We start from the raw sequence: 23,594 nt of genomic DNA, 5'->3' as shown, positions 1-23,594 counted from the left end.
CGTGAGCAAATGTGGTGAGGCTTCAAGAAGGACGCGGTACAGGGTACATACTGGTGCCGCCACTGGAGCCCCATTGGCTCCGACGTCAAGGCCGTAGTTGGCGTCCGTCGACCGAGCGAGTACCTGTGCGTCGAGGATGGCATACATGATCGCTACACCATAGTCCCTCGATTGCGCGCCGTGGGCCGGCCGATGGATGGGGGTGCATCGAGAAAACGGAGTGATTACAGTAGCCGCATGTGCAGCACCAACGCCATCAGTGTGATGCGGAGTCCGTCCTGCGAGAGCAGGAACGGGTACAAGCGGTGAGCAGCGGGCATGTGGACCGCTGCCGGTACAAAGGCACCGCGCGGAGTACACTGTCGGTGCAGAATCGACCGCTCGTGGGTTGCATATTGCTGGTGGGGGAAGTTCACGGCGCTCTTTGGTAGCGTCTATGAGTCAAACGCCGTCGGGTTCCCGATCGGCCCGCCTGGTGCAACGGCGACAGCTCGCGGACTACCGTCTCCACGCATGAATGCTGCTGGGGGGAGCTCTGCGATTTATAAAAGCTATGTCTGTAAGTCGCCATCGAGGGGTACTGGCGAGGACACTTGGTCGTTCGTGGTCAATCGGACTGCGGCCGGCTTGTAGGGGTGGGCATGCGCGGTGGCCGGGGAGGCGATGGTGATGCAGACGCATCGGTATGGGATCACCCCAGGAAAGTAGACAAGTGAACGATGTGTATGTTGACAATGTGGGAATCAACTGCTCCGAGGCTATCGCTTGGTCGTTGGTGGCCGGAATATAGGAGGCCACTGCACTCCGCGTGATCGAGATGCCCGACGGGAAGGCAAGCGGAGGGCGCGCATGAGGGTATTCTAACGTCACCTCAAAATCAGAAGCACTGTTGTCACCGCGAGAAGCTGCGGGTGCAATGCGCACGAAGGCGCCTGGGTTTGACGCCTCGGATGCTGATAGCAGCTCCTCGCTAGTCGTGCCACGGCGTCAGCAGCAGGTCGGTGCTGCCGCGGGGAGCACCGGGGCACGAGCATAAGTTTAGTAAATGGGGGCGGAGCTGCGTGCACTTGCCCCGAGGAGCCATCTGTACGCGAGGCGTTTAGCGCTGCCGAGGATGTCGTCGGGTCTGACAGCGGTAATGCTGGTAAGCTGGGCGCAGTACACGCGGGCATCGCCACCGCCCGCGCTGCCAGGGGTAACCTCGATAACCTTGACAGCTTCGAGGACTTGATCGCGTTGGGCGTCTTGGCCGCCTTTGCTGACTTGCTGGGTTCGGACTGACGGCTGGTGTAGTTGCTGAGGTCCTCAGTGATGCCGCAGGCACAACGGGTTGTACGCTGGGAGTCGCCGCCAGCGGTGTTGGTATGGGTGAAGGCACTGCCGAGCTGCTTGTGCCAGCTGGGGTCGATGCACTCGTCGGCGCAAGCGGGCACCGGAATCCTGCGGTCAAAGAACCGACTCCACAGGCGCGCTGGTTAATCGGGAATGCCGTGGTTAGTGCGGGAGCAGCCACTACTGCTTCCTTGGCGATTCGAAATTTGTTGCTGTGGTAGTTGAGCTCCAGGACGCGAATGGTGATCCTCTGTCTGCAGCCGCTAGCGGTGGTTACGGCCATCCGAGTCTGAGCACCTAAACTTGGAAAACTCCATCTCAGGATGTTGAAACCGCGAACACCATTACCTTTTGCACTAATTGGTGCATGGCTTTACACAATACGTGGAGGCAATCCAGTAGTGAGTAGCCATGTGGTAACCAGGAATGTCCAAAACATCATTTAGTTCTACTGATTCCCAACAAAGAAAATAGAACATGTTTGCTGATGGCGGAAGGGAATCAACTAAATAACGCAGCAAATGAAGGTGATAGAATGCATTACCGCAATTAAAGCATCTGTACCTACATATACTGCTCGACAACAGCGATGTTCCTAATGCTACTGTTCGTCTTCAAAACAGAATCACTTCTAGCATTAAAGGATGGAGACGATGTCGATCGTGAGACAGCACTGCGCGAGCGACGGTAGAAAGTCTTTCCACCACAGTAGAAGTTGGTGTTATTACACCCAACAGCACGTAAAAAACCGGGGCATATTGCACCTTGGGGCGCATCAACATCCGCTCCACTAACCCCTGGTTGCCATTGGCAGCGGCATCGGCGCGGTCACTGCCGGAAAGGAGCTTGAAGGGCTCGACAATGGCTGTCGCGTTCTTAGACAGCAGCATCGTTCTTCCAGCAACCACGTGCACCACGACCCGCTCAAAAACAACAGAATATGCTACCTAAAACCAGAGTGGCAAGACATAGATTTCGGATTATAGCCTGAATAAACACAAAATAAAGTATTGTAACACTAAATACAACTTCTCTGTTCCACCGTACTATCGCCGTTTCAAAGTTGTTGACATAATAGACGAAGTTGTTATAGCTAGCAAACGCTGTGCATAGCATCCGAAAACCCAGGACGTAACGCAAAATCCTGCAGTGCTGGCTGGTACAACGCGGCCTTCTTTGGAATGGTAGTTGAGCTTTTACTTTTGTGCAAGGTTAATTGTCGTAATTCTGTGAATTGTTTTCGCGATAATTCATCGCGCTTAAATACCAGCTTTTAGGCCCCACTGGGCGATATCATGCTACACAGAAATCGTCGATAATACATGCCCAAGGCCTACAAATTGATCGTGACCAAACGAGGTTTTATGGCAACATCACAGCAGTTAGCAACGAGGATAACGATAAATTGACCAGCCATCGCTCAATACACAATTAAATGGACATTTATTAGTTTTAATGCCTGAAATTGGGTCTTGAGATATGATTGGCGTAAGTGTCGGTACCCTTCAGCAACGACACTGTCGGCTACTGCAAACGTTATCCGTGAGGTTTTTTCGTGTATGTGGAACTTGTGAACACGAGGGAGGCTGTAATCATTGCCTCTCTTGTATGCAATAATCGTACATATTACTTTCTGTACTGAAAGAAAATTTGTCTAAAGTATGAACGCTAACATTTGCAAAGGAGGCCTTCACAATACCTGCCAGGCCGTCAGTGTCGAACGTGCGAGTTGTGTACTGTACCGATTGCAACGAACGGAAGAGCGCAAGCTCCAATACGTTTATATCGGGCGGACGCGGTGGCTGGCTAACCATTTCGATATCCCAACCGTCATCCTGACTAGCTTCAATGGTATCTACGTTGTCAATTTGTACATGAGGGCGAGCGTAGTGTTATTGCACCTTGGGTTTAGGTGACTTTCTACCTGCAACGTTTCAGCAACATTCAATCAACATTAGTAGACTCCGCAACATTGTACAACGTTTAGTAACCCGTTTCACTTACCGACCATTTCTCTCGGATGACAGGGAACACCTTCTCTCGCAGCAGCTTAGTGTAGACAACGCGCGTCACGGATATATTTTTGGTGATCGGGTCACCTTTCGCTCGGTTCTTCTAATTTCGCTGGGCCACGGACTGCTCTACAATATGCTAAATGTCTATTTTGCCATCGATATAGTGTTTTCTTCCAAAGTTATGGCGAGGATGGGTAACTGCAGTCAAAATCGTTGTCTTCTGATGCATCTATTGTCGGGCACGATCAGTAAGTATTCAGCTTTGGCTAGGTAATAGTTGGTTTTTGCCTTGTATTGGTTAAACCATTTCTCATCTAGATGAACGGTGGCATACATGTGATGAACACGAAATGCCTTTGCTCCTAGCAACACACACTACAATGGTAAATTACAGTGCAGCCCTTAAATATGTAGCAAACGTTTTTCCGCGACTAATTACGTCAATTCCTCTCGAATTAGGCTAAAACGTCGTATTTAGGCGTTTCAAACAAAGGCTTGTTGGTGGCCATTTCAGATTTTGCAAGCGACTCGTGGTTGCGGAGAACTGGAAGTGACCATCACTCTGACTCTGGACAGAGGTACGTAGCACGGCACGTTTGCCTCTTATTGAGCAGTCTACCATTACGTTTCTGCTTTTTACTGCTTTGACTTCTTGCGTTTGTCTTCGGAGACGTCTACAACGCGGTTTGGCACTAATTTCACCAAATTTAGAAGTCGGGATTGCTCCACACTTTCACACTCTCTCTGGATGGCCGATTTCAGCTCGTCCACGGTCGTGTATTGCTTCCCACCTCGATACACAGTCGGACAAGAATGCCTCAGACATTCTCAAGTGGGTTTAAGTCTGGTGACAGCGCTGGCCAGTCCAAAACGTTGAAAACGAATCCCTCATGGTAGGCCTCTCCGAAGGACAACAGATAATCTGCGAGTGTTTCCTGATAGTCGAAGGAGTTTTGACGGCCATCCAGAAACGCTAACTCCGTTTTTCCGCGCGACGAAAAGGCACCCCATACCATCACGGATCCGCCACCATTTTGGTGGCTGAAATACGTCTCCTTCTCGCATCTAAAATTGTAGTGGGTCTAACTTGACTCACTACTTTAGCTTACACGTTGCGCAACGTGTATGAGGAAGCGTAAGTACTTAGTAATTACTTAGGTTAATTATATTTGAATACACAAATATAAGTTAAGTAATAAAAGGATTCCAAGTGACTTAGATTAGGTAAAATGAGAACTGTATTGTTTGTAAATTGATCTTCCTCTAAAATCTGCTAAAAACTGTTTATCATCTATGAAAGGGTTGGCAGCGGCTGGCTGTCAGAGCCCCGCTAATATGCATGTCTCTGATTGGTAGAAAGATGCTGCTTTCTACCAATAGGAGCTTTTGGGTATGTGTGGACCACTCACTGTGGTGGTCCACTTCAATGTATCCATCGGTGTGTCTTACACCAATGTGAGGAAGTATCCAAAACTTTTAACAGATAACCTATCTGTTAAATTCACAAGTGGCTTGCAGCCACTTGTGCGTGTAACCCCGTTACACCATCCCCCCCTTAAGGTTAGACGCGCGGGGTCCCCGCACGTCAATCTTTTGGAATTGACCATTCGTCAATTCTCCGCGTTTGGAGAAGAAATCCGCGCTCATTCAACGATGAGCGCGCCTCAGAAGAAGTCCACAAAGTCGGTGGGGAGTCATCTCTCCATCGACGACTACTTCGAACGCCAGAAGGCGAAGTACGGCGACGTCGTCGACTTCGACGATGACGATGAAGAAATGGAGGGCGAGGAGGACTCGCCCTCAAAGCGTAAAGACTCAGTGTCGAGCGAATCGCTCGACCCTCACGCCAAGAACGTTCGTCCGCGTGAAGGGGACGAATCGGACGCTTCGAGTTCGAAGCGTTCGCGTACTGAGAGCGATACCCCACTCGCTTCCGCTGGGGCTCTCAGTACTCCGCGCGCTGCTGCTGCAGCGCGTGATGTCAAAGCTCAAGGCTCTCCCGTGGATGCCGTCCGCATCCGAGATTGCGGACCGGTATGGGAACTCGGTACCTCCGAATGAGGTGCCGCTGTACGTATGCAGCGCCATCAAAGATGACGCTGTGGCTGCCGAGCTGCACTTTGATGCGGAAACGCATCAAAGGCGCGATTACTACATCGGACTCTTTCATGAGCTCCGATGGTTTCAAAGCAAGAAGACATCTTCTCGCAGCAAAGTGCCCGAATGGCAGGCACTTTGTCAAAGTTGGAACGCCTTTGTTGAGAACTTCAACAAGAGGCCGAGTGCTTACCGTGATCGGATTAAGCAAGCGCGTGATCGCTTCGAGACATACTCGAAGCGTGGAAAGCTGGATCAACTTCATGTTGCTGCTGAGGAGGCAAATGTGCCGTGCGCTGTGCCCGAGGGCTTTCAGTGCACGAAGTGCTTCCCAGGTGCGGTCCGCTTGAGCGACCGCGACCTGAACGGGTACACGTCGTTCCGTGTGCCCGAGAGTCTCAAAGAGCTCCGTGCTAAGTTCTTAGCACGTGAGGGTTCGGGCGCTGGCGATGATCGCAGCGCTCGTGTTACTTCCGCTGTGTCAGCGCGTACTGCTCCTCGTACGCCCTTACCATTTCCGGAACGTCCTCCAGCAAGACGTTCCGCGGCTCCCATGTATCTCGATGGGGAGGAAATCCCCTCCAACGAATACGAAAACGAGCCCCTTGAGGGTTCGTTTTCGGGATACTATGGTCAACAATCCGCTCAACAATCCAGCGGGTTGAGCCGTGGGCGTCACGGATCGGCGGTGGCGGGGGTGGGAGCACGCCCCGGGTATGATCAGCCCCGGGCTGATCACTATGTGCCTCTCCACGACCGGGTGACCGCCGTGGAGCGTCTGCAGGGCGCTGAGTTCGCCGCCCTGAAGCAGGAGCTGGCGAACCAGAAGGCCCAAGTTGCGGCGGTCTCGCAGACCGCCTCGAATATCCAGGTCGAGTTGGGGACCCGGATGAAGGAGTTGCTCCAGCGCGCGGACGCGCTGGAGGAGAGGCTGCTCGTCGCCGAGGCCAAGTCCTCCGCTTCTGTCTCGGCTCCTGCCGAGGCTTCGGGTCAGCCGAGCTAGGTGGCTCGTGCTGCAGGTATGGCTTCAGCCGTCCGACGTAAAAGCTCGGATGGAGGCGCATGCTAGACGGTATGTCTAGCGTGTATGCGTTGCCGTGCCGTGCCAACACAGTGAACGGCCCGATGAAGCGCGGAGCAAGCTTGCTTGCTCCGAAGTTCGAAACTGCATGTTTAGGCAGGTTTTGTGTAGCTAACAAAACTAATGAACCAACTTCGAATTCATTTGTGTTGCCTCTGCCCACATTGTCTGCTTTCAGCTTCTGTTGATCAACAGAAGCTGCTATTGTGTCTTGGACGAACCGAATCACGGCTTGTCTTTTTGTAAGGAAGTTGATTGCATCCGAGCTGAAGTTATTCAGCTCGCTCTCCGCTAGAGGCCCGGCCTCTGCGTGGTTCTTTGCGGTGTCTGCGCCCTGCGCAGACCCGTGGTCGTTGGCCTTGTTCTTGGGGGAGTCTGCGCCCTGCGCAGACTCATGTGGTTTGTCCATTGCTGCAGCTGACACTGTGCAAGTGTCAGCGGTTTTCTGCGGCTGCTGTATTGCAGTCGTAGATCCTCCCCCACTTAAAGTGGGAGCCATCACTCCGAGTAAACTCGGTAGACGTGGATGCCGCATGGCATTCACGTAGAACGGTGTATGCCCGGTCGAGGCATGCACTGAGTTATTGATGGCAAACTCTGCCATCGATAAGCACTCGCTCCAGTATTGGAACGAGTGAGCGTAGCTCTTCAACATATCGACGAGCACGCGATTCACGCGCTCGGTTTGACCGTCCGTCTGCGGATGATCCGCAGTCGACATGGAAAGCTGGCTCCCAAGAAGTGTAAACACTTCTTGCCACAGGTGCGCTGTGAAGCGCGGGTCTCTGTCCGACACGATGTCGGACGGCATGCCATGGTGTTTGAACACCATGTCGACGAGCAGACGGGCCGTCTGTTTCGCGGTCACCCCTGCTGGCACCGCAGCAAGATGTACCATCTTGCTGAAGCGGTCTACAAAGACCACAACACCGGTGTTCCCTCCGCTATCCGGGGGAAGACCAAAGATGAAGTCCAAAGACATGGACTTCCAACACTCCGACGGAGTAGGTAGTGATTGCAGTGGAGCCTGCGCGAATGGCGCAGGCTTTACGCGTTGGCATACCTCGCAAGCACGGATGTACTTGCGCACCCACTTATACTGGTGGTGCCAGTAGAAGTCGCGCGTGAGAAGGACGTAAGTCTTCTCACGTCCGAGATGTCCCGCAGTCGGGGCATCATGATACTCGTACATGATCCTGAGTCGCAGGTCATGGTCATTTGGCACGACAACGTGATCCGCGTTGTCGTCGACTGCATTGTAAAGCAGCAGTCCGTCGTGCACACGAAAGCGGTGTGCACGCGCTCGAAGGTGCTTGGGCAGCTTCTGACGGGACTTGTCAGAAGGCGCTGTGCCATAGGCCAGCAAGAGCTTCGCGTCCGCGTCGTGCGCGTACGCGGCCTTCACATCATCCAACAGAGATGATGTGGGTTTGCTCGATCGCATGGCGTCAATGGCATTGACGTCAACAGCTTCTGCATAGTCCGGCCGACGTGATAACGCGTCGGCCACCACGTTCAATCTTCCGGGTTTGTATTCGACCCGGAAGTTATACTCCGCAAAGAATGAGAGCCATCTCGCCATTCTTTGTGAAATGTGTGGCGACTTCACTGCGGTACGCAGCGAAGCATGGTCGGTGTAGACCACAAATGGTCTACTCCCAAGCAAATACACTCGGAACTTTGCGAGTGCATACTTCATGGCAAGGAGTTCCTTGTCATGCACCGGATAGTTGCGCTCAGCTGGCTTCAGCTGACGCGATTGGTAGTAGACGACACGATCACGGCCCTCGTGATCGTGCTGCATCAACGCGCATCCGATCGCGAAATCAGATGCGTCACACACTACGTGAAATGGGCGATCTTGGTCAGCCACTGCCAAGATCGGCGCCTCAGTCAAGCCCCGCTTGACTGCATCGAATGCCTTTTGGCAATCGGTTATCCAATTCCACACAGCTTCTTTCTTAAGAAGTTGTGATAGCGGGCGGATCTTGCCCGCATAATCCTCCACGTACTCGCACAAGTACGTGGCCAAGCCAAGGAACTGCCTCAGTTCCTTGACACTTGAAGGCGTTGGCCATTCATTGATCACCCTGACCTTTTCCGGGTCAGGGCGAACACCATTCTTCCCTACGAGACACCCGAGGACGGGTATCTCGCTCGCCCCGAAGATACACTTCTTCAGGTTCGCGTAGAGCTTATGCTTTCGCATAAGCTCAAGTAGCTTCCGGAGATGCACCCTGTGCATCTCTACGTCGGTCTTCCCGTCCACAGCCCGGCTGTGGATGAACACATCATCGAAGTAGCTCGGTGCGAAGTCGCGCACCGAGCGCAACAAGTGCGTCACGCACCTGTTGAAAGTCGCAGGGGCATTCTTAAGCCCCTGTGGCATTACTAGCCATTCCCAGAGCATGCCGCTTGGCGTGCTCACCGCCGTGAGAGGGATATCGCTCTCACGCATTAGGATTTGATAAAATCCATCTCGCAAGTCGAGAGCACTGTAAACGGTGCTCCCGGCCATCGAATCGATGATAACATCTTTTCGTGGTATCGGCGTCTGCGCCGGTACCGTCGCATCGTTCAGCTTGTTGTAGGCATGAACGATGCGCCATCCGCCCTGTGGCTTCTTGACACAGAACGTCGGAGCACTGTGCGGGGACTTTGATTCCCGCACTTGTCCTGATTTACGACGACTTTCAAAGAAGTCGTCGATCGCTTTCACTTGCTCTCGCGGCAGTGGCCACTGCCGCGTGACACAGTACTTCGTGCCCGGCACGAGATCAATCTCGTGCTGAATGCCCTTATCCTGCGGAAGCTCCGCAGGAATGTCTTCCGGGAGTACGTCTTTGTACTCCCTCAACAATTCGTAATAGGGACTCGACTTCAGCGAGTCCCAACCTTGTTCCTCGAAGCGCTCTCGCTTCGTCTTCGCACTGAGAGCGTCTTCACTCTCAGTGGTACTTCCCATGAAGAGCTGCCTCAGCTCTTCGCTCTCGCTCGCCGTTCTCTCGCTGTCCGAAAGAACGCAGACTTGCTCGATGCGTCCATCATGCAAGTCGCGCGCGAAGCGCTTCCAGCTCATGGCTGGAAGCGAAGTCAACTCCGACGCCGTCGTCGGAGGACTAGCGAGTTCCATGTCACGATACTGGAATCCAGTATCGGTGCGCGTCAAGACGCTTAGCGTCTTGACATTCGGCGTCACCGCCGCAGTCTGCCCAGCAGACTGCTCTTGTTGCGTCTCGGTCCCGGACCGAGACTTGCGCAGCGTTTTCCGCTTGCGCCGTCTTCTTGTTGTGCGGAGCCCGGCTCCGCACAGTTGTTCTTCTGGTCCAGGCCCGGCCGTGGACAGTTGTTCGCCGGCGGACCCTGTCCGCGGGCGCGCGGTATCAAGCCCGGCTTGACCGCATTTTCCTTCGTGCAGCCCGGCTGCACGGTAACGTGTCCCTTCGCCGGCAGGCCCTGTCTGCGGGCGCGCGATATCAAGCCCGGCTTGATCGCATGGCGCTTCGTCGTGCAGCCCGGCTGCACGACAGCATGCAAATTGCGTCAGTGCGGTACGTTTGCAACCGTCCGCACTGTTTGCAGCGTCAACTCCCGGAGTTGACACGCCTTCGTCACCTCGACGCCAATCATTGGCGGAGCCCCTCATGACCGAGGGTGCGTCGGCTCCCAGAGCCGACGCGTCGTTGTCGACCTGACCGCTTCGGGTCAGGGACTGTCCCTTACACGCTTGAACGTGGGTGTTGGTTCCCGGATCCAACACATCTTTCTCTTCCGACGTCGGCAGCATTGCCGACGTGGGTCTCACTTGTGCGCGCCCTCGCGCACTTCTTGGGCACTCCGGGACAGCAGCATAAAGCGCTGTCTCGACTGGTGAGCCGCGCGCACCTGCTGGTGCGCGCGCTGCGGTAACAGGGCCATCGCTCTCTGTTCCGCTGTCGCGTCCGAAGCGCACGAGCGTGCGCTTCTCGGTCTTCACGATGGCACCTGTTGCCAGTCGTACCTCCAGAAGACTTCGAGGTGTCTCTACCTCCTCGAAGTCAAGTCTCGACAGGCTTCGTAGTCGAACAAAGTTGTTCGACGCGCCTGAGTCTACCAATGCTCGAAGAGAGTCACTCGCTCTCTTCGAGTAAACCTTCAAGATGACTAGGTTTGGCCTGTCATCTTGTTTCTTGCAGTGAGAGCTGGTCTCACTGGGGGCTGCAGTCCTCAGTGTCGCGTGCCCGATGTCGGCACGCGCGACTGCATTACCAGTAGGACGCCCCGCGCCTACTGGATGTTCGCGTTTTTTGTTGGTCCGCGGCGATGCCTAGCATCGCCACGACGGCCACCTCCAGGGGGCATGGGAGCTGTGCACTCCCGTGCAAAGTGACCGATCCTTCCGCAACGGAAGCATCGCACGTTACCTCCCTGCTGCTGGTAACCAGCGGTTGTTGCGTTCGAGAGGTCCATTGGCTCCGGACCTCCCGTCCTTGCTACCGGGCGCGGTTGCGGCCTCGGTACGTTTACATGGAGTTTAGCCTGCCGCAGGCTAAACTCTTCTTGCATGGCAAGAGTGATTGCAGCTTCGAGAGTACTCGGGTACTCTCGGAAGAGATAGGTCTTCACAGGCCCATCTCTAAGCCCCTTCATGAACGTGACGACTTTGGTCGCCTCGTCAATCGAGTTAGTCACGATATTTGATACCAAATATCGTGCGCGCTGCGCGTAAGCATGGACGTCATGCTTACCCTGCTGAAGGTCCAGGAACTCCGCCCTCGACCGGAACTCGTTTTGCGGGGGCTCAAACGCTTGTTTGAGCTCCTCTTTGAATATCTCGTACGTGCTGAAGCACGTAGGATCGGAGAGTCGGCGTCCATACGCCCAACCCCTTGCGCGACCGCCAAGGCAGGACATGGCGAACGCGGCCTTCGACAGCGGGTCGACGATGCGTCGAGCCGCTATGGCTGTGTCGAGCTCGACAAGCCATCGGAGGAGAGGCTCGCCCTCTCTTCCCACGTAATTGCTTACGCTCAACTTTAACGGTTGAGCACGCGGTGTCATCCCTGACGACGCCGTCACTGAGGAAGCAGCATCACGCTGCTCCTTCATGATGAAGCCCAGAGCAACACCATGTTGCTCCGTCGGCGATAGCGTACGCAGCATCGTGGCTATCGCTGCTTCTCCAATGACTGTTGACAGTCGTTGGAGGGCCTCCCACTCTGGGTCAGACAGGTGGGGGCAGTCAGCGCGTGCAACATGCGTTGCAGGCGTGTTGGAGCTCTCCATGGGCACCTCCGTGCTCATGTGGTTCTCGGCTCCGCGTTCGTACGCCGCGTACGAACGTCAAGCAGTCGGTCGTTGGACGGACTACAAAGTGCTACCAGGTGTAGTGGGTCTAACTTGACTCACTACTTTAGCTTACACGTTGCGCAACGTGTATGAGGAAGCGTAAGTACTTAGTAATTACTTAGGTTAATTATATTTGAATACACAAATATAAGTTAAGTAATAAAAGGATTCCAAGTGACTTAGATTAGGTAAAATGAGAACTGTATTGTTTGTAAATTGATCTTCCTCTAAAATCTGCTAAAAACTGTTTATCATCTATGAAAGGGTTGGCAGCGGCTGGCTGTCAGAGCCCCGCTAATATGCATGTCTCTGATTGGTAGAAAGATGCTGCTTTCTACCAATAGGAGCTTTTGGGTATGTGTGGACCACTCACTGTGGTGGTCCACTTCAATGTATCCATCGGTGTGTCTTACACCAATGTGAGGAAGTATCCAAAACTTTCAACAGATAACCTATCTGTTAAATTCACAAGTGGCTGCAAGCCACTTGTGCGTGTAACCCCGTTACAAAAATCATGTCAATAGCAGTGTAGGCCGTCTGGTCCGTCAAGATTATTTTTTTCGTATCAGAGAAAACAACTTGATCCCAATCGGGCCTCGCAATAACCATTGCCCTCGCCCATCTTCGACAGACTAGTATGTGCTCCGCCTTAAGCATCGGCGTGCGGTTGCGCTTGCCGTAACCCATGTGAGGGGTGCGCTGAAGCACTCGACGCACTGTTAAAGTCGATATTGTTAACCTCAGGGCGGTTTTGGTAGCACTGGACGACACCCCAGACTGCTTTGCCTCCTGAACGGTGCGCCATTGGGTCCTCTGGGAGACTTTTGTTGGCCTACCTGGCCTCTTGACCTTCCCGTACTCCGCTTTCATCCTCCAAAACTTACTCACACCAGACACCGACCGTCCTATGTGCTTAGCGATCGCAGCAAACGTCCACCCGGCCTCCCGAAGCCCGATAATCTTGCCTCTCTCGACAGCCGTAAACGCCGAGACTTTAGGCAACACTAGGCAGTCTCAACGTCAAACCTACGGGTAGTACAGGAATTAGGGTGTCATAGGGGGCTTAAACGGTGTGCCCATGCAGCTCAGCAACACCCTAGATCGCTCAATAAAGAGGCAAACGTGCCGTGCTACGTACCTCTGTCCAGAGTCAGAGTGATGGTCACTTCCAGTTCTCCGCAACCACGAGTCGCTTGCAAAATCTGAAATGGCCACCAACAAGCCCTTTGTTTGAAACGCCTAAATACGATGTTTTAGCCTAATTCGAGAGGAATTGACGTAATTAGTCGCGGAAAACCGTTTGCTACATATTTATGGCTTGCACTGTAATATTCGGTCAGCTAAAACCACTATCAATATTCGTAACAACACTCAACAGCAATATGTTCCTATGTGGTGCTCAAAGTACATCAGAGCCCACAACAGCCGTCGCATCCTGTGCAGAACTGAGAACGTAGACCGAGCGCGGGAGATTTTTCTTTGAACAGCGCTGGGCGTTAAGTAGTGGAACACCGTCGTTGTTGGTATGCCGGTAGCAGCAAGCGAACGTAAGCCCTATCGTTAGCAGAGAGGGACCTCGCGAGCCCCCTCAACCACCTCATCATCTGTGGGGCGGCGGGTGACGGTGGGCGCTACTGGCTGAAGGCCGCGATGTGAGTACCAACCTTGTACGTGACGGAAAAGGTGCGGCTGCCGTTACTACATTGCTGTGTCGGGCGGAGCATCGAGCTGGTGGACGTCATCCTGATGCTGCATTATCCCAACTATAGCTTCGAAGCGTTGCTAAAAACAATACTGCCGCACCAAGCTGCGAACCACCAGGACAAATGCAGTAGCTGTAAGAAATGAGTACACTATTTAAAAAGCGAACAAAATCGTTCTACTTACGATTTCCATCTTCCTCTTTGCATGGCGTATGACAGCTTGGATGGTTTGTGCGCAGGTTTTGAACCACGCAAAGCAATCCATCAACATGCGGTAACACGGCGCTAAACAACTTCGGTGAAGAAGAGATCAAGATTACTTTCACAATGAGGTAGGTGTGAAGCACATGCAGCCACACTCAGAAAGATTACAGTTCTCGAAAGACCGCGCCGTCTTACTGACAGAGCTGGACGCGATCGCAAGCCTCTAACTCCTTGTACATATGGATCTTTGCATTTTCCGGTTGAGGATAGACCGGGGAAGCGGCCAAGGATTAAATTGTGAGAGAATCTTCTCGTGGAAAGTATTGTGGAACACGTGCCGCGTAAAAGTCCCTGTCGCGAAACCCTGCCTACAACCTCGAAGCGGCCCTGGTCGCCCAGTTACTGGGCGCATCAGCACAGTCCGCTCGGCAATGGAATTGCATCTTTACAAGCGTGGTTTGGCGACAGATACAAAGCGGACGACCTTGGCCAGCGTCAGTGTGTGGGTTCGTGCTCAGGTATGTGAAGGACCATTCATATTTCACCTAGAAGAGCTGTAAGATACTGTTCGCTACAAGTTTGGACATATCGCCAAACTCTCCACAACTGCAATTTTGTAGGATTATCATATTTGATTTGGGGTTAACCGGGAAGTGTTTACTCAGCTAGCCAGAGAAGTCGATCAATATCAATGCTAAACTGCCAAGTTTAAGCTAGTCTATGCTGCGCCCAACCAGCTCGTTTCCTAGACGAAACCGCCAAGGACAGCTGAGTTGCGGTACGCGTAGTCACAGCGTCACACCAGCAGTGGTTGAATACGCTGGCTGTATTGGCGGCAGTGTCGACGAAGGGAGTTTTGGGGATGAAGAAAAGGACGGCGACACGCCAGCGGAGGTCGTTGAGCACGTCATGCCGCTCGGGTTAATCGGGAAATGGCACTTTTCAAATGAGCCCAACCATCACTTCTCGTTTTGGTTATACACGGGCTGCTGGGTAGTCTCTAAAATTGTAAGAAAAGCGAAGTCGCTCGCGAGTTACCGCAATTCGTGCTTAAATATGATTTGTGTAGTTGGGGCACGAGTTATTGTTCTCTGCACCGAAAATGTCCACTCCCATAGTAAGTTTCCTCGATCTAACATAATGAGAGGTCGATTTGATAATAAGCGAACACATAATCCGGACATCAGCCTTAATTTGAAGACTGAGCTTTGATCCAGCTATGACCGAACTAGCGTCAGATTGCTGGAAATGCCGTATTAGATTGGCATTTTCCACCTCAGGTACATTATCTGCTGTTGGTTAGAAGATGCATGTACGCATTCAGCCTCTTGGGCAAGTGTAGGAGGATCGATTTGAGGGAATGCCATCAATACACACCATATGTGAGGATCACACACACCGCATCGAAATCAAACAAAGGTGGATTAGGGGCTTAAGGGGGGTGTCGCACACAGGACTAAATTAGTGGCTGGGGGAATCATTCTCAGTTTCCCCCCCGGAGCCACCAAACGCTCCTGCAGCTCAGCCCCACCGCACACCTGCTGCCTGGCCCCCGGCCTCACGTTCCTGCAACAGGATGCTGGATGCCCCCTCCATCCTGTGTTGTAGTCAAGCGGTCAGGGGACGTCATTTACGCAACCAACTTAATTTACCATGGTATTTTACTCGGCTACAGGCAAGGAACAGCAGAGGCCGACGAATGCGGACTTATCGCCGGGAATGTCATCGTGAAGGCCAACGACGCAGGGCCAACTACAACGTACGTCACTGAATCAACAATTGGAGTTTCCAAGGGGTCTAAAGAAGCTTGAATGAGAGTGTTCCCAGTATTTACGCACATGGAGGGTCGAGAGTGGAGCGACGACAATTTTGACTAAGAGAAGAAGCTCTTTCTTGAGTGACGGGGCGCAGACCATTTTTTCGCTGTGAGAAGTGCAGCGGTGTATGCCCGTTACAGCAAAAACAAAAGCGTACTGCGACATTAGCCGCTGCGAGAGAAGTGAAGAAGACATATGCCGCAGGGATAGATGGTTAACACTAACAATGGCAAATAGATGTGAACCTGAAATCGATTTCCGGAGTTGTAGTTAAAGTATAGAATACGAGATAGGTTGGTTAAAATATAATTTGTTGCGTTTGCTTTTGATTTTGCACCCATGAATGTGCGTGGCATTGTTGCTTCTATTACAGTACGTATATGCGCTTACGACAACTTTGTCGACCAATTCTATAGCTAGATTTTATACAATAAAACATATTACAGTACAAACGTTAACATTAGGTGATTTCGACATGTAGATGGTTGTCAAGTTTTGCACCCGTAGTCATTCTATCTGGTATACAGCTTTTCTCCTTGCGTAGTGCCCATCATCATGGCTTGTTCGACATGGTCGATAGCTCACATCAGAGCGATGATGGTCAGCCAAGACCGACACAGCTACAATTAGCAATATATGTGGACAAACATTGATTAAATTTTGCACCCCTTATACTAATGCTTACGCTTGGTTACAATTCGGGGCTGTACAAACCTACCGGAATGTATCTGTAGCTGAGTTACAATACGCTTCATAATGGGTTTTAGTTTTGATGTAGGATAATGGAAATGTAGTACCAAATCGGAAAGTGTGCGGGATGTGGTTAAACCTGATTCAACGTAACGATAATGAAGATTGACCGCGTAACCACCAACACTCGCTGACTTGCTCTATCACATGCATTCTAGCTGCCCGAACAACATCGCGACATTGACGCACTCCTCTTAGTGTTCATCCACCTGACCAGGGGTGCATAACTAGAAATTTTAAACTGGTTAAAAGTTGAAATTTTATCTAATCCCGGACATCTTTTATTGGAGCTGTAAGGGTATACTTTCTTTTTGACAAAGACGTTCAAGCAGCATAACCCCGATTGGTGACACGGTATACTTGCTTATATACAAGTAGGGGTGCAAAATTAAAAGTGTACAAAATGGTACAAAACCGTTCCAACAAATCTTTGTGATGTTTTGGGTTCACCCCCTCTCAGAATTGTATCCTACCAACAGACTAATCTATGCGTTAGCTGTGCAATAAAATGAGTTGTCGCGTTTGAAAGAGTGAGTTTAATTAATGTATTGAAGTCAAAGTCACTGAAGAACATTCAGGGGTGCAATTAAAAACAGTTGTAGTAAAAATGTAATGATGCCATTTACAGTTACGCAAACGTAACACTACGATAATGACAATGCGGGGCCAACTGTAGGAGGTCGTTCACCAACACGGCGCTGTCTGTTCACAAATGCTGTTTTAGGTACTGTAACTCCGGGAACAGGAAGTCCAGCCAGACGTAAACAAGTAATTGAGTGTACACAAACTCCGTATTTATTCCACGACCGGCAAGGTCACACTCTGGTTTCAATATCGACTTCCCACCCGTCTATTGGTTGACCGTCAATCTCCATGAGACTTTTGTTGCGGATTTTCAATGCCGGATATAACTTTTACCACGTTGCGTTCTCGTCGACACACATACTGGAGTCTTCCCGTTGACATAAATTCAAAACATTCGTTGAATCTGTTCCGTCCATCAAAACCTGAATGCTACCACGTTGTGGCCGAACTGTCCAAAGGCAGCTTTGTTTCTCCAGAAATGTTACTCGATCCAACATTCTTCGGTTTTGGAATATTTTCTAAACCAAATGGAATTCCATCGCGAGACCAGTGGCGACACATAAGTTTAAGTCTGCCCATTAGACTAGCTAACTTGATCAAGCTATAGAATGTGTACTTCTCTGTCCCACCAATTTATAGGTACTTTGGTTTTTTGTGTGCCACTCAACATTGTTAGAATGATTTCATTGGTTAAAATAGTATTGGCTAAGGCGGGCTGAAGTCCACCGTAAAACGGTTGGTGGTGGACATTAAATCGCCACAACAGTTTCGGCAACCAAGATAACACGCACAGTCGGGGCCAAGGACATCTCTCCGCAAACGCGCGTTGTGGTGGTGGTCTTCCTTACCACGTTGAGTAAGGAAGGCCGCCTCCGCTACGGAACCATAGCGCGAGCCAAGCGGCTCTTCAAGCTTAGCCGCGCTTTCGTAGAGACCATCTGGGGTCTACGTAACGACTCCGCTGCCCTCGTGCAGCCTCGGCGGGTACGGCCGCCGAAGAAGACCCGCCTCAGCGCCAAGGAGGTGGGGGAGCGAGTTGCAGCGGTGACGCTCTGCCAGCGGCAGACTTTGCGTGCTCTCGAAGCGGCCTCCGGCATCCCAAGATCGACGCTGCACCGGCACCTCAAGTCGAAGGTCCTGCGGCGCTTCATTTCAAGGGTCAAGCCGACGCTTACCGACGGACACAAGCTTCAGCGGCTAACGTGGGCTCTTGCGCACGTGCAGCGCCCTATTGGTAAGAATTTGGATTTTTCATTGTGAATGATATTAATTTACAAATTATTGTAATTAATTGTTGACTAATATAATTGTTAGGCGGACTTTTGTATCGTTTCAATGCAATGTATGATGTTGTCCATATAGATGAGAAATGGTTCAATATGAACAAGGCGTCTTCGCGATACTACTTGGCCACTGATGAAGCACTACCTTACTGATCGTGTTCGAACAAACGCTATATCGGTAAGGTGATGTTTCTTGCAGCAGTAGCAAGACCGCGATACGATTGTTCCCGAAAAAAATATTTTGACGGAAAAATTGGGATCTGGTCAATTGTTGAGTGCACCGCAGCAAAGAGAACCTCCAAAAATCGGGTTGTGGGAACGCCCATCACCAAGAACGTCAATATGTCAAGAAAGATATACGTGCAGATGCTCAAGGAAAAAGTTTTCCTGGCAATTCGTGCCAAATGGCCAGGTACGTGTATTTATCAAACTGCCGATACATTCTCTCTATTAACGTTTGTCATTTTACGTAAACAGGTCGGAAAACTTCCGTTATACGTGTCCAACAGGACAACGCTGGCCCGCACGTAGAAGAAGATCATGATGAGGTTCTTGCCGCCGGGAAGGAAGGTGGTTGGGACATCCAAATGTTGTGCCAGTCGCCTCGCTCACCCGAGTGTAACATACTGGATTTGGGAATTTTTAATTCTATTCAGTCCATACAGTATCAGCAACCGACAAACCAGATCGACGGGCTCATCGAAGCTGTACCTAGTGCTTTTAATAGTGTTAAATACGAAACTATAGATAAATGCTTCCTCACTTTGCAAAAAGTGTTGGAATGCATTATCATCAATGAGGGAGGCAATGATTTCAAGCTCCCTCGACTTCGTAAGACCGTCGGTCCTAATGGGCTCGGTCCAACGTCACTTGCCACTACGGCTTCAACTATAGAAAATGGCTACAAAGCACTGACATCTCAGATTCTCAATCAATAAAACGATGTTTATATTTGTTAATTTCGTACCTAAAACTATATCAATCGATGACTGGATGAAATTATTATCATGTGATTTGACGCATATCGTCATAACAGGCAATTGAACCTCACTTTTTTGGGTGCCTATTAGAGAGTGTTCCGCACGTTTCTGGCCGTTGTGCTGTTACATACGTGGTCACCAAGTCGGAGTGGACATCTGGTAATTTGTTTTGTTTAATATCGCTAATTTGCCGTGTAATTACGAAATAAAACCTTATTTCTTTCAAAAATGTTTTCGCGTTTGTGTTGTTATTTACTTGCTGAGCACTGTTATTAATCTGCAAAAAATATGATAAGAGTGCGCTAGTGCGGGCTTTTAAACGCGGCTATTCCGGTCTTCGGCTCATATGTGTTGGTGAATCTATGGTTCGAAATATCAACTACCTATAAGTTGGTGGGACAGAGAAGTAGTCTTGCTTAATGCACTTGTTAAATGTCTCGACTGGATTGATTGTTGCTGGAAAACCTGGCGGAGTCCAATACACACCCCAATTTGAGAACACAGAAACCAGTCATTGCTTTTTTTAAATACGTTGCAAACTCAATTAACAGCTCACTCAATGCTTTTAAGATGTCCCTGACGACAGCTTTCCTGCCATGCCCAATGTGTCGCCCGCAGTTTTCTTTTTCTTCTTCTTTTTGCCTTGTCAGCACCGCAGTAAACTTCAACTCCAATACAGCAGATACAGAATGCCATACAGATTAGTTCGCTATTCTGTACGATCCGGAATAGCATATTCGTAGGACAAACTTACCTAGAGCAGTATGCTGTTTCAGCACAGCACGTCATGAAGAATTTGGTTCCGTATTTGCTGGGCTTGTCCGGCATGAATGCTCGCATGGGGTTGTACTTGCTGCGGTTCGGCATCATACCCTCATCAAAGGATATATGACCTTGCCAAGTCGATACCCTCGGCGGAAAGTCTTCTCGACCACTTGTAGTATTGGCCGAACTTTCCATGCTTTGTCTGTCTGCGCGCTACCTTCTTCATTGCTGTTGAAATGTAGAAACTTCATGATCTCTTCGAACCTAGCTCGTTTCATGAAACGCGAAAACGTCCCACGTGGTATGGCGCCTTCTTCCTCCGTCGACCAATGCTTAGCAAGACCATCACGGATTGGAGCAACGGCCCTCGCAAAGAGAAGTGCTACCACGTGCAGAATCTCGTGCGGCTGGATCCGTTTGAACTTTCTCAGATCGGTTTCGATCTCCTCCAAATTGGGGACACCCACCCGCGGATCCTTTGCCTGACGGGCAAGCAGCTTCTGACGCCGAGATGCCGCGACAGCACAAATGCTCTGCTGCCTGTACAGGTTCGTCTCGTCGGCAATGCGGATCCACAACTCCTTCGGCAGAAAATAAAAGAATAAACCCAGCGGTGTGTCCGCGTAGGCTGCTGCAGATTGAGTCGGCCCCCAAGGTCCGTTGTAGTAGTCCGAAGCCGCTTCTAGTTGGAGTTGCCCTACAGGTAATCAAAAGCAATAATATACAGATTAAGTTTAGGAATGGCAACGCTAACTCTGTGTCATCCTGACTTACCACTCTGTGCTTCATTGTACACAATCCAGCCAGCATTTCCCAACGCTCTGAGTTCATCGTCCGTCATGTCAAAAAGACCCATCTCGGGGGCCGCTTCATTCAGTTCCACATCTGCTATGTCTTCTACATCTTCTACAAGCACTGGGCCGAAATTTTTATCTTCCATGACGTCTTCATCGTCTGCATCAGAATCACCATCGCTCAAATCAGCGGCTTCAGCGATGTTGATGTCGTTCGCAGTGACTTGGCCAAAACCCTTCTCATTTCGCAGCCCATCCATAAAGTTGTCGCTGTCAAAAACTTCGAGAGGTGTCACTTCACTCACGTCCGTGCCATTTGTTTCGCTTTTCGAATCTTCATCTCCATGAGGGTGTAATTCGGTATCATTCGGATTAGTGCCCGACTCGTCACCAACTTGCTCTGTAGCATCCAGAGTTGGGTTGGCCTCACCACTATTCCGCTCTGTAGCTTCTACAGTAGGGGTGACCACTGCAGACCCTAGCTCTGTAGCGCAGACACCAGCTTGAACGTTGTGGTCGTTCGTATCTACAGTACCCAGAGCATCCTGCACGTCCACGCTGTCTTGTTCTGTACAGTGCCCGCCAAATCATCAAGACCCCCGATTTGGCGGGACACTTTTTGCAATATCTCGGCTACTAGGCCGAGTTAGAAGCCGCTACTTTGCTATGTTCTCTCTATTATGCGTACGGAGACGCCACGTGTGTTAACAACTTAGATTTCAATGTATCTGGCAGGGCTGGAATACAAAATCAAGGTTTTGGCACCAGCATCAAATAATTAAGACCACATCCTTTTTATGATGAAAAAACACTTTTATGCACAGACCATACAAACTTCTATACTGAAGGAGTGTTGATCAAAATATGAAGACGGTTGGCGGAAACGAAGGGTTAGCTGGAGCTGTGAGCCTTTCATTTTCACATGGGCCACGGCAAGGCCCTCTCCGAGCAAGAACATTGGTTTGTCGTCGAGCTCCACGACGGAGGCGTCTCTCTGCACAAGATCGCTAGGAAGACAGGCCGGTCCCGTACGTACGTCCGTAACGCAGTTAAGGCGGAGCGGGGGGCGCAGGAAGACAGCGGTGGAACACGGAGGGCAGGGCGGCAGCCAGCTCTAACGGAAAGCAGCGGCAGCTCGTGCGTGCAGCGGCAACAGGCGAGATCTTCGCCGCCGAGATCAAGACCAAGCTCGGCATCAAGGCGTCCGTGAGGACGATCCAGCGGGTTCTGCAGCGTGTGGACCATCTTGTTTACACCAAGATGGACCGCACGCTCCCCCTCACGGCGGTGCACAAGGCTGCCCGCGTGCAATGGGCGGAAGAGTACATACTGAAGGCAGGCAAGCTTGTCGCGTTATTGTTTTACTGCGATTACTTACTCTAACAATACTTTTTGTGTAGACATTTGGATCCATACTATTTTTTCAGATGAAAAGAAGTTTAATCTAGATGGCCCTAACGGATTCAAATATTACTGGAGGGACATGCACCAGCCTGCACAGTCGTATTTGCGTCGCCAAAATGGCGGAGGAAGCGTCATGGTGTGGGGTGCTTTTAGCGCAGCGGGTAAGAATGAGTTGGCTATTTTGCGTGGGCGTTAGAATTCTGGTGACTATATTTACACGGTATCTGAATATCTACTACCTTTCGCTCACGCTAACTATGGTGTTGACTTTGTATTTCAGCGAGATAATGCTTCGATTCATGCCTCGCATGAAACGAAACATTTCTTGCAAGAGATACATGGTGTGGCCAGCTCGCTCGCCAGATTGCAACCCCATTGAGAACGTCTGGTCGGCGATGGCGGCCAAGGTGTACGCACATGGTCATCAGTACCACAACGTTTCTGATCTTGAGGCTGCAATTATGGCTGCAAGGGACGCCATTCAGCTAGACTACCCGCTGATGCTAGTGGAGTCCATGCCTCGACGGTGTCTAGCGGTGATAAAGAAGAAAGGTGGACTGACTAAGTACTAACTTTAATATAGAAGTTTGTATGGTCTGTGCATAAAGGTGTTTTTTCATCATAAAAAGGATGTGGTCTTAATTATTTGACGCTGGTGCCAAAACCTTGATTTTGTATTCCAGCCCTACCAGATACATTGAAATCTTAGTTGTTAACACAAGTGACGTCTCCGCACGGATACTAGAGAGAACATAGCAAAGTAGCGGCTTCTAACTCGGCCTAGAAGCCGAGATATTGCAAAAAGTGTCCCGCCAAATCGGGGGTCTTGATGATTTGGCGGGCACTGTATCATCACGAATAATATCATTCAGCACTTCGCTTCCTCTGTAGCAGCTAGAATAGTAACATACAGCATACCCCCCCCCCAAACGGTTGTGTGTGTATCAACCGACGTATCAGCTGCCACCCCCCAAAGTAGCAGCTCCTAACTCGGCCTAGAAGCCGAGATATTGCAAAAAGTGTCCCGCCAAATCGGGGTCTTGATGATTTGGCGGGCACTGTATCATCACGAATAATATCATTCAGCACTTCGGTTCCTCTGTAGCAGCTAGAATAGTAACATACAGTATACCCCCCAACGGTTGTGTGTGTATCCACCGACGTATCGGCTGCCACACCACCCCCCTGAACGACAGGAGAGGTCGAGCGCTCATCGGGAGCGACTGACGTCATGGGTGCGGTTGCCGTGTGCGCGCAACTTGATGCAGAAACGACCGGCGTCTCTTCTCCTGGTTCCCGCACCCCTGCAGTGTGCGCCACCTTCATGCCGATTGGACCTCGCGACGATGAGCTTCCCATAGCAGCGCCGCACAGCGGCAGCTCAAGCCAGCCGGAACGACGCGCATACGCCATAAGATCACGTTCGCCTGCTCAGTAACCTTTACGTAAGTATTAG

Source organism: Phytophthora cinnamomi (assembly GCF_018691715.1).
Source record: "Phytophthora cinnamomi strain GKB4 chromosome Unknown Contig117, whole genome shotgun sequence".
In the NCBI taxonomy this organism is placed as follows: domain Eukaryota; phylum Oomycota; class Peronosporomycetes; order Peronosporales; family Peronosporaceae; genus Phytophthora; species Phytophthora cinnamomi.
This window is presented reverse-complemented; position numbering follows the sequence as displayed.